At 42.4% G+C, this 15,310-nt stretch overlaps 1 long non-coding RNA gene across 1 annotated transcript in view; it reads left to right on the top strand.

The window, feature by feature from the left end:
* Positions 1 to 13,793, top strand: part of LOC121111073 — a 35,918-nt gene extending 22,125 nt beyond the window's left edge. Inside the window, exon 2 of the long non-coding RNA XR_005860649.1 lies at positions 12,096 to 13,793. This is a non-coding gene — a long non-coding RNA (uncharacterized LOC121111073). The remainder of the gene's footprint in view (positions 1 to 12,095) is intronic.
* Positions 13,794 to 15,310: the final 1,517 nt, after the last annotated feature.

The raw sequence follows: 15,310 nt of genomic DNA, 5'->3' as shown, positions 1-15,310 counted from the left end.
ACACATACTCAGAGATAATTTTCTAGTCTGGCTCTGTGATTACCTGGATAGTTCAGAGTTTGGGAGAGAAATGAAAGTGTTTTGGTTTCAGGTAAAAATATCATCCTTAAGTAATGCAGGTGTTTTTTGCCGGTCTTGTTGCAAATTGCCTCAGGCATTGAAACTTCCTCTTTGAATTTTGTTAGGTAAGTAGTTAACCCTCTAAAATACATGTAGAGGTATAAAATATACGTGGAAAAAATCACGTTGCAAGCCAAAGTTTTAACAAGAGTTGCACATTGTGTCACCATTCAAGTCCATCGTTGTCCCATAGGGCATATTTTTTTCAATTAAACTAATAAATTGCTCCAGTGAAACTAATCAAATGTGATTCCTCTGAAATACGGTCTGTGTTGCATGGAGTGGGGCGAAGACACCCTAGTGACAGGACAAGGGAGAATGGTTTTAAACTAAGATGGGAGGTCTAGGTTGGATATTAGGTGGAAGTTTTTCACCCAGAAGGTGGTGACGCACTGAACAGGTTGCCCAAGGAGGCTGTGGATGCCCCATCCCTGGAGGCATTCCAGGCCAGGCTGGATGTGGCTCTGGGCAGCCTGGTCTGCTGGTTGGTGACCCTGCACATAGCAGGGGGTTGGAACTGGATGAGCATTGTGGTCCTTTTCAACCCAGGCCATTCTGTGATTTAATTCTATGATTTAATGGTACCTATGAGTTGCTCTCTTTTACTCTTACAGCAACATCTGATCTCCCAGGATCACATAGGGAAGTAATTGAGATTTCCTCTATAGCTTGAGCTCAAAGTCACTGGTGCTCTCTGGCTGCCTGCACTGTGCTGGTGATGCAAAGCAGCCCCAGACTTGGCTTAGCTCTGAGATGTTAGGTGTGCATATTACTTTGCATCACTGGACATAGCTTACCATGAATCTGGCCCACTCAGTGGGCTCATGTTATGAAGCTGAGGGTGTAGAGCTGCCAAAACCATGAGGCGGCTTTCACTGCTCTGAGCAAAATTCAGCACAAAGTAAATAACCATCATCATGATGTGGTGTTTCCCCGGCTTTTTGAAGCACAACACGGGATACAAACAGTAGCCTGGGCCTTGGAAGCTCCTATGGTTGGAGTCAAGTGTTGAAAACTCACTGAAATCTGGGCATGTGCCCTGCACCTGAGGCGTGACTCCAATGTGCATCCCAACTCACTTTTCTTCAGGCATCCACGTGAGTTGCATATTGCATATAGATTCAGGTGATGATGTAGTTGGTCAGCCTGCACTCTAAATAGCGATTGTGATCATACATTTTTTTTCTTTTCGGATTAAATCATAAACCTCGACCTATTTATTTCCTCCTGCAATAAATAAAAACTTTTGCACATGGAATTTCTCAAGAAGTTGAGAGCAGGGATTTGTTACGTTTCACGGCATAGGATTTATGAGCAAAGTGGTTTCCAGTGAAACATGAATCAGTTATTTTCTGTCTCTAGCAAGACTTTGCAAAAGCTTTACTTATATAAACGAGACGAAGAGAGAGAAGACTACATATGTGTTTTCAGTGCTTAAGCAATATTTTCTTTGTCCAGGGTAGATGTGGGAATGGAGCCCTTATGCACTGTCCTGTTGAGCATTTGCAACACTTTATGTTTGCATAAGTCTCAAGAAAACAGTTGCAGAATTTTATTTATTGAGTTTTCTCATAAAGAACAGTTTTCCTTCCTGAGAAATAGCTTTTCATTACAGAAGGCCTAAGTAGATGCAATCATGTTTTCAGAATGTATTACTTCTCAGGGAAAACATTTTATTAGGACTTTTAGTCTGTGACAAATGTTGAATGGGAATCCTAAAAGAGTTGTGTTTGTTTGCTGAAGCGTGCTTAATTTAAGCTTAACCATTGGCCACGACTTCTTCATTACCATTCCCAGTAATGGACTTGAATATATTAACATTCATTTCTACATCCCAAAGAAGATTTTCAGAAAAAAAATGAGCATTGCATTAAATACCCTATTTTCCACAAGAAGAAAAAGTTATAGTCAATTTAACATGCAGTCTCCTTGTTCCCAGTCATTGTGGAGACTGAGGCAAAAAGAAAACACTTTACTTGACATTCCTCTCAAATAACTTGCCATTTCTGCTTTGTTTCTTTGTATGAATAACCTGAAATCACCTTAATTTTTTAATTCAATTAGTAGTCAGCTAATTACCTCTGCAGAAGAACAGCTGATGAATATAAAGGAGGAGGTTTTGAAGCCTCTTGTGGGAAAGTTCAAGTATTTCTGATGAGCTCTGAAGTGTGGAGCTCGGCTCTGTGCTGGGGTGAGCACAGCTCGTGCCCCCCTTCCTCCAGAAACCTTGGAAACCGAATTGTAGTCATTGCCAAACCAGTGTGCATGTATACAGAGCACACGGGACCACTGCAAGGGATCTTGGAGAGTTTCTCTGTTAAACGTGTGCTGATGCCCACACCACGTGTCAGGGGTTGAGATTAAAGGATGGCATTGGAGGATGGAGCTGCGTCATGCAGGGGGCTGGAGGGCTGGTGCCAGCTGCCTTGTAGCTTGGTGTTAGCTCCTGCAGGTCCCGGGCCATGGAGAAGAGTTGGCCATTCCCTGTGCCGAGGGCTGCTTTCCTTGGAGATGTGAAAAGGGCTTTCCCTATGCAGAAAGGAAGGTCTGTATTTCGTGTGAATTGACGTAGCTTCTATGAATTGTAATGGCAGTCCTGATTTACCCCTTCTGGATGAGCTTGGACACAGAGGTAGTCCTTGAGCCACGTGCAGGGTTAGCTGGGGAAGGAAGCCATAAAGCACAGCAACACATGGGGCTTGGATTCACCAGGTCCCTGTGGTACCAGCATCACAGAATTTCAATGTTTCCAACACTAATTCCTGGGGTGTATTCAAACCCAGCTAAAACACGCCCCTGTTTGCAGGGTGTGCTTAAGTAGGGATAATGACACTGTAATGTACTTCATAGGGAGTTCTGCTCTTGTAATTCTCTACTTGGAAATCATTCATTTTTTGCCACAAATGAGATTTTCTGTCTTCCAGTTCTGCAGTATTTTCTAACAAGATCTAGAGAATATTTAAGCATAGATAGAGCGGAACTTTTGGGTAGGCTCACTGGGACTCCGGTCAATGTGATTGGGATAGAAGAACGATGCTTTATTTCTACTTCTGTTATTGATTCAATCTCACCATGAGCTCTCAGCATCTCATTTTCTTGACTTGTAAGATACAGGCCTGCTACGTTTCAGGGTGCTTTGAGTTATAGCAGGGAAAGTGAGGTTTCTGTTTGAAGCTGCATGGAGGAGCAGTCACACGCTTCAATAAAGAGATGTACCTCCTGTGTGAAGCCATCCGTATGCACGTAAAGCTATACCAAAGCCAGCAGGGAGGGCTGGGGAGGTGGGTTTGCTTCAGAATTAAGTTATTCACACACATTTCACAGTGTGCTTAATTGTCTTGGTTTATTTTCTTACCTGGGTCTACCCAAGAAAACGGAGTCCAATACTCACACTTGCGAGGGGCAAAATTCTATTAGGGTTCAATAAAAGAAGCTTGAAAAGTCATCAGCCTTTGGAAGAGAGCTTCAGCCCTCTGAGTCACCCGCAGAGGAGAGTTTGGGGGTTCAGACAAGGGAATCCTGTGCTGGGAGGCAAACACATTGTTCAGCACTGAAAAGAGCATGAGCTGAAGTGCTGTGACTTCTTCAATTGCCCTTTTTCGTATGTTTGGGTTTTGGTTTAGTGCCTATAAGAGGAGCTGGGTCACACAGCTGCTGGCGTGGATTCTCACCACCACGCTGGCACAGGCAGTGTTAGCCTGAGCCAGGTCAGTTTGTGCAACCCACCTAATGCAAGTTAATTTCTAAGCCATGCTGTAATATCTGCGGTGCACATCTGGTAATGACAAACAGTTCTAGCTCACTAGACAAGCAAAATAACTGTCGGCTCTGTTTTCCTCTGAGGCAGCTTTTATGGACGAGGCATCAGCTTTCTGTAATTAATGTTTTACAGAGTTTTAGAGCAGCACACTTGCAATTCGATGAGGACACAATCTTGCCCAGACACGGGGACAGCTCATGCCTGTTGTCTTGCAGAGTAACAAAGAATCATGGTTCGTGTTAATTTTTATACATCTGAAAAAGAACTGTTCTAAGCATGGCTTAGAGTCTGTTCTCTTTAAAGACAGCATGCAGCAACCTATCGATGTTTAAGATTTGTCTAAATCATACAGGAGCTGCAATGTGGCTTAGACACGAGTCCACAAGTGATAAATTAAAGGTATTAATATCAGACAGAATAGAAAGGCTTCCAGCTTCCCTTTACTGACATGAATTTATTGGAAGAGGAAGGCTTTCCATCTCATTTGAAAGATAAGGTTCTATAACAATCCCCACATGGAATGAGGCAGGTATTAGGAAATTAGCCTTGTTCCTTCATCACCAGTCTCTCACCCATGCAGGTGCTGGGAGCCGTCCAAATCTTCTCTTGGTCCCAGCAACATCAATCATCAGCTGTTCCTAGCCTGGTCCTTCACGTTATGATGCCATCACTGCTGGTAAATCTGCATCAGCTGATGCTGCCCCATTCACAAATGAATTACAAGAGTTGTTCACAACGCAGTCTTGCCCAAATAATAGCATGGTTCCACCAACGATTTTGTAGTGCTTTAAATCAAATGCCAGAAGGTTTGGGGACTTGGTTTATGAGGATACCCAAGTGAGTATCAGCTCCATACTCTGTGTATCAGGAGCTAATTCCAGCAAAAAGACACTCACAGGAATAAATATCAGGAGAAAATCTGTAGCTCTGTGATATAAAACTTGGCAAAAAATTCAGTGCATCTGATGCATGAAGGGGAGCAGGAAGCTATCTGAATTTAAGCACAACTTCAAAGGCTAGAGTTTCTCATCTTCTTTGTGCTGCTTCTTGTGGGTACAAAACGTTGCATTTTAAGTGAGTGGTTTTGAACTAAAAGAGGCGAGATTTAGATTGGATGTAAGGAAAAATACTCTTATTTTTTTGAATAGGAGTAGTGAAGCACTGCATGGGCTGCCCAGAGAGGGGTGGTGCCCATCCCTGCAGACACCCAAGGTCAGGGTATGGGTTCTGAGCACTGATGGAGCTGTGGGTGTTCGTGTGCATTGCAGGGGATGCAACCAGAGGGCCTTTAGAGATCCCTTCCATCTCAAACAATGCTTTGATGCTATGAAATACTGATGCATACAAGACTTCAATCTAACTAAAAGCAGGCTTGAAGCCACTGCCTCTCTCTGCAGATTGCTTGCCCATGCAAAACTATTTCTGATCAAAAAGGTATGCTCATTTCTGGCTAGTTTTAAGCCACCTTTACCCAACTGTTTGTATGGAAACAAAACTCAGCCAATTTCAGAAACAAAAGAAATATGTTACTGTTTCAGAAAAAAAGCATGGTGCTTTTTGTTCTGCAAGAATGTCCCATTAAAAGAAGCAGCCTGCGTTGTTACTGAAAGTGAACAAGAGAAGTGTTTACAAGAGGTTGATGTCCATATGCAGTTTTGGTTTGGACAGAAGGTTTCCTTTCCACCTATCACGCAACTACAAAATGAATTATTATTCCATCCCTCTATTTTAATGGCATTAAAGCGAATGATTGAAGTCTAAGCTGATAATTACAAAATAATGCACGTAATAAAAATATGTCCTTAAATATTTGCACATCACAGTACTCGACTCCATCAGCATCTTGGGGTGTAGACAGAAATGAGAACACTTTGATTTAATATTCACAGATGTCTGAGGGCAAGATTTTACACACAGCAGGAGAAGAGAAGAAGCATTTCACATGCAGTTCACAATTCATTTAACTCACAGGAATGACACATTTAGGGAAGCCAGGTCAATGTCCCCACTGCTGCCAGCCCTCTTCAGTGCAAACCGGGCTGCTGTGTTTCTTCTCAATGAGAAAAGCACACTTAGGGGAAAATGGCAGCATGGCTGTTGAATGGTTTGACTCTGTGTTCTCCACTGGCCAAGCCCATGTGGTGTTTAAAGGATGCTTTCCCTGGATGATGCACTTCAGATGATCTTGGACTCAGCAGATGATGCACACAGATCTGCAGTTGGACCCACATGGCACTGTGAAGCTCAGCCTCTGTACTGGATTCACAGTGCCTGGAGCGGAGGGAGAAATAGGAGAGCAGGGATGGGAGGGGAAACCCTTCCACCTGCATCCATCTGGCTGAACGGTGTGGTGGGAGGCTCTGTTATCTTCCACACATCTCCACTGTTTTGCTGCAGGCTGAGAGGCGTTTATTTTTATTATCTGAGGTAAACACATTGGAAGGAAAAAGGGAAACGTTGCCAATGTTTGTTTAGCCTTACTGACTGATATCCTGCTACTATTGCACAGGGATTTGCACGATGTGCCAAGACTTGATGAGGATGATGTTTCAAGATCAACTCAGAGAGTGGGTGGATCCTGCCCCAACACATATTTGATTCTTCCTTGAACTAGAATTTACTTTTTGGCGAGTCTCCTCGCCTTGCTAATAAATTCTGTGCTCAGAGGACAATGTTAAAATCAATGTTGTGAGGACCAGAGATGTGCCTGGGCAATCACTTCAGTAGCAGTGACATTTCTGGGCCAACTTTGAAGCTGATCGCACCAGAGCAATAATGAGCTTCCTATGACTTATGGTAAAGTATTTAACGTGAGTGCAACATGTAAGGCAGTCATGAGTGACAGCCCTCTGTTATCACAAGCTGCATAAGTATGTGTTGTCAAACTTGAGATAGCCTGTGTGCTGGATTTGTCAAGCAGATGTCATCAGATACCACTGGTGCAAAAAAAAATTCCCATCCATCCACCACATCTGCGATGAGTTAATGCCATGTGGTATTTGCATCACATGTCCAGTCACAGCACAGCTCTGCTGAGCTCAACCCACAGCGCAGCAGTTCGTTTTTGAGGATCATTTGATCATCCTAAATATTTGCTGAGGAGCCACCGCAACCCCACCTATGTGGGTGAGCTCTGCAGCTGCACAGCTTTCACGTGGCAATGGAAGGGAGCAATGCCCCATGGCACTGGGGAGCCCAGCTCTCAAACAGACACAGGACTTTGTTTTTGGGTGCAGGAAAACTAGATGCTGCACTCAGGCACCTTTTCTGCACTTGACATGTATGGAAAAGTGATGGGAAAGTGGGAACCCACCCTGATAGAAACAATAGCTCTAGCATGATTGTAAGTGATTGCTTTAAAAGCTGTGTACAATTAGTCTTTCCTTCTCTGGCAATTCCCCTGAGGTTAATTAGTGCAATACTTTTGGTTAATCTTGTGACAGGGAGGAAATTTGGAAGAGATAGCCAACAGCGACCTCGAATTCATGGGTTCTTAGAAGCAAATGAAGAAAATAAATATTCTAAAAACGAAGTGTGCTTTCCTCATTCTGCTGTTTTCCTGAGTTAGAAAGTAACCTTTGAAAAGTGCTGAACAAGACGGCAAATCTTGGAAATGGTTTGTCAAAAAATATCACATTGGAACACTAAAAAAAGGCCGCCTTAGGATATCTATGCTAAAGCATTTACATGGGAGGAGCACATAGACTGACTCAAGCGATATTTTTCACTCTTCCAGGGCTGATATATAAGGAAAACACAGCACGGTGAAGTATCTCCCAGCTAGCATCTGGGGAAAGCCGGACAAAAATAAATGGTATGCAGATAAATATAGAGATGCTAACTACAGGAGTCTGTTATTGGGCCTTGGTAGCTGTTGGTTGCAACAGAGGAAATCACAGTGTAGACCCAATGTTTTAGCATCTTGCTGTTTCAGCCCAAGTACTGAAATTGCCAAGTATTTTTAGAAAGTATTTTGCACCACAAGTGGCCCATTAGAAGTGAGGTGTTCGCAATAATGCCAGCTAAAGGAGCCTGACCTGAGCCCCTCCTTAGAGGGGCAGGTTATCAGGTTTGTATCCAGGGGTTATTTATGGGGAATGCACTGGCCAAAATATGAGCAACGAGTTGTGAGTTGTGAGTGCGTGATGCCCTTGTCACCGTGCACTGTGCCCACCCCATTTCCAAAATGGGCTGTAGCAATTTCTGAGGCCTAAAACTAATAGGAGGGAATGCTTTTGGTCACTTCTGATTCTGGGGCCATACGCTTTGTTTGCCATGATTCTCTCTGTACTCAGGACTCAGAAGAAAAAACCTATGAAATACATAGAAATGACCCTCAAAGCTTTTCAGAATGTTAGAGTTAATACTTAAATTTAACATCTTGGACTCAACCAGAAATGGATCTCTTCTCCCTTCCTAGATAGAGTCTCTCTTGGTCTCTATCCCTATACACAGTTGGTAGGGAGCTGCTTTGGTTCAGTCCGTGGTTGAGGCAGAATCCAGCCAAGAGATGCCCAGTGTCTCCTTTAACATGATTTTCATACCAGTGGGAGTTCAGGCACGCTAACAGTTCCTTTCATTTTCAGAAAAAAAAACAAAAAAACAAAAACACATTTTTGCAGTGTTCCATTTCTTGTTTTTCTAATGTCTGCAGTTTGGTATCTCAGCAGGGATTGGTTCATGCACGCTCACAACACCAGGGTCTGCCGAGCCTACTCGGATGGCAATCAAAGGATGCAGCTTTGGAGACCAGCCACTCTTCTGCCCCTAAGTTGTCCTCTCCAGTTTCACAGCCTCGCTGGTCATTTAGAGACAAACAGCAAAATTCACCCCCCTTTTTATAATGAATTACAAACATAATTATGACTAGACCACTGCAAAGATAAGACTGTGTGATCATAATTTTTAGATACAACTTGCTTTAATGTAATTTATTAGCTTGCTGAAATCCAACGATAGACGGCTAGGGATGGTCACAGGGGATGTTGTGAATTAAAATCAGCAATTGTCTTGAAAATATCCTGTAGGAAACATTCTTTTGGGCTCCAGAGAAGTTAGGAAAACCTTATTACTTCCAGCAGTTCACAAAAGATTTTCGGGTCATCACCAGAGATGCAAGAAGTTTTAAACAGTTCAGCATGGTTCCTCTCTGAAGCTGGGCTTGATGATCCCTATGGGTCCTTTCCAACATGGAATGTTCTATGATTCTATGGTTCTGTGGCTCACAGTCACAACGCCAAGTGACAGAGACACATCATCAGCCTGAAGATTACAGCTGGGAGCTCTTCCCCCACTGTTCCAAAGACTATAGAGGGAACACCAGAGTGCTTGAACCAATGAGACAGACAAGGGGGAATATTGGAAGAATTTGTTTACCTCGATTTGTGATTGCTGCCCTTGGAGTTTCCATCAGAGGAGGCAGTTTCAAACTGGAGGATTATGAATAGCATGTGGAACCATAACACTGGGTAATGTTATTTAATTACAGAGCTGTAACAATACCCAGTGCTTCAGCAACCTTCAATCGTCTTAGTTCACTAACCTTTAAGATCTGTTGTTCTTTGCCTTATCATTGAGTCGTAACATCATCAAGGTGGTTATCTCTAAAAGGTTTAAATTTCCAATCTATTAAAGTAATTTTAGCAATCTATTATTTCTAGGCCATTGAGAAAAGGTTAAAATGAAAATTACACTGGAGGGAATAAGTTCTGTTCCAAGTGCAGGTTGAAAACATTTCAGTTGCAGAAAGAAGTAAGGTTTCAGGGGAAGAAGCACTTATCAAGGGAAATGAAATGGCTGATAACTATTGATTAAAGCAGCTTGAGTAAGGCAATGTGAAAGGATTTTTTTCACCACTAATGTAACAGAGAATTTGCAGTGCATGATTTAGAAGGCTTCTACCTCAGAGGTGCTTTTGAACAACTGAGTTAGACTTTAGCACTATATTACAGGAATGAAAAATTTCATTTTCAGGAGTAGACAGCAAGACCAGCATCCACCTCTGCACAGCCACTCATCCATTTTAAATAAAGCTGCGTGGTGCAGGAGAAACTATAAATAATGATGTCTAAAAGCAAGAAGCAGGAGTGAACCCGGAGACTCTTTGACACTAAGACCTTGTGTGTCCCAGCTGGACAAATAGTCTTCACCACTTAAACCTAAGATGGGCAGAAGTGGCAATGCTGTACCTTAGCCAAGTAGAATGCCATTAGGTCATGGCTTAATGCCTGTTCAATGTATACCTATGGCAGCACCGGCCTTCTGGTCATTGCCTGTGGCTTTGGTGTCTCCTCCTGCCTCACAGCCCACGGCCAGTTTTGCTGCTGGGCTTTGAAGGGAGCCAAGTGCATCCAGCAGTCAGCCGTGCTTTGCAAATGAGACTGAGATGAGGGAACAAAAACCATTTGTTCCTACGTGCAGAAACAGCAGCAGCAGCAAAACCTTGGAGAAAACCTGGTTCTTAATGCTAACTATGTTTATTTTTTAGTACAATAGCAGCAGTTGATTTTATTAATTTTTTACTGCACTGTTGGGAAATTTAATAGTCCTATAAAATCTAGTTTTAAACCCCCGTAATTGTCTTATCTCTTCAAATAAATGCATACTCTGGGAATTTTAAAAATAGAGGCTATCAACTGCATAGGCCCATTACTATGAATAATTTCCCTCTTAAACAAATACTGAGTCCTGACACAGTAGACAATAGCCCTTCAATAACACCACTAAAAGGGGTGTTTTGTTCATTGACCCCCTTCTGCTGTGTGCTCCTTTTGAGCTGCCATGTGTGCAGAGTAAATTACAGAGCACCAAGGATTCTTGTTCGATGTGTGATTGCACAGCCCGTTGTTTGAAAACAAATAATTCAGTCATTTAATGTATTTTTACATAGTAAAACTGTGTAGTCTCTGGTACGGATGAATGGCATGTTCAGAGAAAGGAACGACCCACTTGGGGCCACTGGAGGTAAGGCTCCAGGAGGTGCTGGTATGGCAGGTTTTACAGGAGGACACAGGTTTTTAAGATGCAGAGTCACATTTTAAGCAGAGGTAGGAGGAAAGCAGATACTTTCCATCAGCCCAGCACCAAGCACTCAAACCCATGTTTGTCCTGTTGACTCCAAAGGGTGTATGTGGCCAATTACTGCTTTCCTGCCAATCAGATTAGTGTGTCTTTACATAGTTGTTGTGTGACTGTGAAGACAAGAAGAACCTCGAAGACATGGACAGTCATTTCCTATTTATGTCCTCACTTACCAAAGTCACTTCTCCAGCTGTGCACACGTGCAAACACAAACATTAGCTCTGCGCGTTACCTACTTCACTCACTTTCCAGGAGCTCTTACTTTAGTGGCTACTAAAGTAAGTGGTTTCAGGAGATGACCGAGCCCTTCTAGCTTGTGCTGTCCCACTGCTCGCCCCATCAGCCTGGCCCAGCTTTATCCTGTTGTGGAGCCTGGTGCCCAGCATGCCCCCAGCCCATCACCATAGCTCAGGGCTTACCCTGGGCATTCTACAGCTGGGACTTGTCCTGCAGGTCACCAGGGTTTTTCTTGTAGATCTTGCTCCCATTAAATTATTCTTGCTTCTGATATTGCTTTTTCACAGCTGCATTCTTTGTTTTTGTTTTTCTGAGACGAAAAGACTTCTAAGGCAGTGACTATAATGGAGTTTTGCCTTCAGGAGCCATCTCTACCACTGACAAGCTGTAAGATGTTTTATTCTCTCCTGCAAAAGGGAGAATGTTAAAAGCACGAGAGCAGCAGATCTGGAGGGGTGTTTCTGTCTTTCTTCACCTGATCACATTGCTTCTCCTGCTGTGCTTGCAGGCAGGGACTGCAACGGTGCAGAACACACAGGTGACATGTTGTGCCTTGAAAGAGGGTATCCCAGGCTCTCCCAAAGCCCCCACGTGCTCTTCTGAACCCCTTGCAAAATACCTTCTCTGCATATATCCCAAATTTGCACCAGATGGGAATGCAATTTTTTAATTGTTACCTAATTGTGTGAATGGCAGGAACAACACACACTGTCCTCCCTCCCCTCTGCATGCTGAAAACCCAATGGCAGACGCACGCCACACATTTTATTTTCAGAAATGAAAGCTGCCATCTGCAGCATATCCCCCTGTTTATGTCTGCTGCATCTCCCCAGACTGAAAGCTGTTGTGTGTGTCAAAGCGGAGTCTCTCCAGTTGATGGACTTTTTTTTTTTTACAGGGATGACTCACACCATAACGCATCAAGAAAGCCATTTCCAACCACAAGGCTATTTCTGAAAGAGTGCTTGGCACCGGTGGGGGAATCTTGGCTACAAGTGGTTGGTTGTAGTGGCACATGCAATACCCAAAGGCAGACATCCTGATGAATTTCTGACAGAGCAGGGTGGGAGATAATTCATCCGGCAGCCCAAGGAGGACTCCGTACCTCTCTTCCAGATAATTGAACTTTAATTTATTTAAATTTAATGGAAAACCATATGGAGAGGAACAGAAAGCTAATTTAAAGCACTGCTCAAAGCAATCAATATGTTAACAGATTCCTTCAACTTTTCACACTTGGTTGCTGAAAAATGTTTAAAATGTGTGTTCTTTTTTTTTTAGTGGTATTATGAAAACACAGGGTTTCTGGCGGGTTGTATTCAAAACTCAAGAGCCAAAATGAGCCTCTGTTGTGGAAATGAAAATGTACTTTGAAAGCACAAATCTCACTAGAACTGAAAATGACAACTAAGCCATCTTGTCTCAAAAAATATGCATCTCTGAAGTCTTCTAGGAAGACAGATATCAATCCTAAAATGTTCAAATCACTGGTCTGCACAGAGCCCAGAATAAAAGCAACGACACTGTGGTATGGATTACATTAATATATTGAAATTGGCCACAGAGTACAGTAAGGAATGCTTGATGGAGTGCGTATGGATTGTTGCAGGAGACTGTAAAATCACCAAGTATGCACATCAAGGACAAGAGAGAAATGTTATCAATTTTCACATTTTCCATATACATTTGGTCCACCTCAAGGTCAATTCTTTCCACACTGACTTTTGAAAACAGTCTTTCAGCAGATATTCAACAGCAGGATATCTACTAGTGTGTATCTGCTCTTAGATGTTGATCTTCTAAGATGCTGACTCTTGGATGTTGACTCTGCCATCCTGGGTTCAAATGCTAATGCTATTTTGCTCGCAGCAACTTACACGTTGATTTGATTTTATTATATATTGAACAAAATATAGGTAATATCCTAGAAAATGATAAATATTCTAATTATACTTTCATAAAGACATAATGGTTTAGTAATGTCAATGAGCTGTCAGCTTTGTAGACATTGTTTGCCATTTACATCATGGCTTCAGGCTTGAAGAGTACAGGCTGAAGAAGAATGGAAGCCTACACTTTCCTCATGTTTATTAGCTTGAGATTGTTAACGAGGCTGGAAGCTGAAAAGGGCAGATACTCCCCACAATGAACTTTCAGCAACCCTTACGAAATCTTCTGGAAATTCTATAAATAGTCTTCAGTCGAACCTCATTGAGGGCAGGTCCAACTTCTCTGTGGCTTTTTTAAAGCAAATTATTCTAAACAGCATTTTGGACGTTATTTTTTGCAAGCAAATGATCCTTGCAGCCTTTTTCATTATCTCAGGCCTGGAATTCATTTCAGATTTGGCAAGTCCTCTCCTCAAATTCATGAGCATGAGCTCCACAGACATACCTCAAAAGGAAAATGTATAAATAATGTCTACAGTGGCTTTTTATTTTTGTTTTATTTTACTTCATTTTTAAAAAAATTATTATTGTTAAGATAAGATTACGTTTCTTCTATTCCTTTGCATCTTTTCCTTCTGGATTTGTTCTGTGCTGGGATAGTCCCAACTATAGAGCAACAGGTAATTAAAATTTGGAGGTCCTGCAAATGCTGTGTGTTCCTTGTAAAATCAAGATAATAGTAAATCCCCTGGATACCAAATGAAAATTAAAGTCTTTTGAATAAAATGCATCATAAAATTGCTATAATTAAAATGTTTGTCTTCCAGTGGGTAGTCTGCCGGAAGCAATTTCACCTACAGTGGAGTACAGTGGAGCTGGAAATTATCCTTTCTGTGACTTCTTAAGGCCTTATGAGGAAATCCATTGCGATCAGTACAAAAAGATTTAAAGCCAGCATCACACAGAGGTTTGGACATCCCATGGCAGTGTTCCGGGATGCCCACAACAGCTGAGCAGTTGTGGTTTGATGCCCATTTGATAAACAGAACTCAAAGTGTTGTTCAACCTCTGCTGATCTGGCAGAAAGTATGCAAAACCCCTTCCCACCAAAAAGTCCGGGTGGTCTTTCAGATAACGAGTGGTAGGTCAGCAAAATGGAATTAATTAATAGCATAAATATGATGCGATCAAAGTTCATTTAGAACTACTCAACAGAACTCGTTTCAGCCCCTTACAAGGGAAACTACCATTCAAAGCTTGTACTTTCTAACTTGAAGATTCCTTCTGTTCTGTTACCAACTCCCATCCATTCATCTGCTAAGATCTGTCCTAAATTCCTCCTTCCTTTATGGAATTTTGATGGAGGGTTTTAGAATTTCAATGCAGTGATTAGAAACATTCCAGTTCCACCCTTAAAGGTATTCAAGACCTACATACATCCACTTGGTCTTGAGCTACCTTCCACTCAAATAATTTTGATAGCTTTCCCCAGCTGATTTTTACAGAAAAGTATCCTATCCCTCTTAGTCGTTAATCTCCTGGCTTTCCCTGTGATACCTGAACAGCTCAGTTGGTTAAGCCACTGGCTGCAAGGCGTAAGCCTGCTGGTTTTACTTTGCACTCTTCCTTCCAGAAAGCAGCTCTGCTTGACCAGTGCCCACTTACACCACTTCCTCAACAGGCTGAGATTGTGTTTCTGGGGGGAAACCAAGGGAAGTGATAATGGACAGTCAGTGGGAGGACACTGTTTTACTTGCTAAGCAGAAACTCCATGACAGCAATTATGATGGCTTTATGAAATTAATGTTGTAACTAGCTTAAATTATGAAATGGGGAACTACAGAAAAGGGTGGGCCACAAGGAGGTCTTGAACAAAAGGCATGGGATGTCAAGGCCTTGCTCATGGGCTAAATTGTTATTTGTATTGTCAACTGGTGAGTAGTGCAGTGGTTTCTTTTATTCAGCCCTCAATTAGAGGCCTATACTCTTAACAGTGAGCTGTCTGGTAACCTAAGAAAGCCGTGTTTAGAAATTATTTCACAGCAGGAACACCATTTGGGATTGTCACTCAAGTGTTTTGAAATACTGTAGGTTTCCTGTCCGTTATTTTTAAGCCTCCTCTCTGCTTGGCTGTGTAAATGTGCCATTGGCAGTGGTCCTTGACATGGAGGAAGTACCAGGGGAGAGAAGATGTGGAACCCTCAGGTTTTCCTAACCTCCCCTG

This window comes from Gallus gallus, chromosome 6, assembly GCF_016699485.2.
Source record: "Gallus gallus isolate bGalGal1 chromosome 6, bGalGal1.mat.broiler.GRCg7b, whole genome shotgun sequence".
Taxonomy (NCBI): Eukaryota; Metazoa; Chordata; class Aves; order Galliformes; family Phasianidae; genus Gallus; species Gallus gallus.
This window is presented reverse-complemented; position numbering and strand designations above follow the sequence as displayed.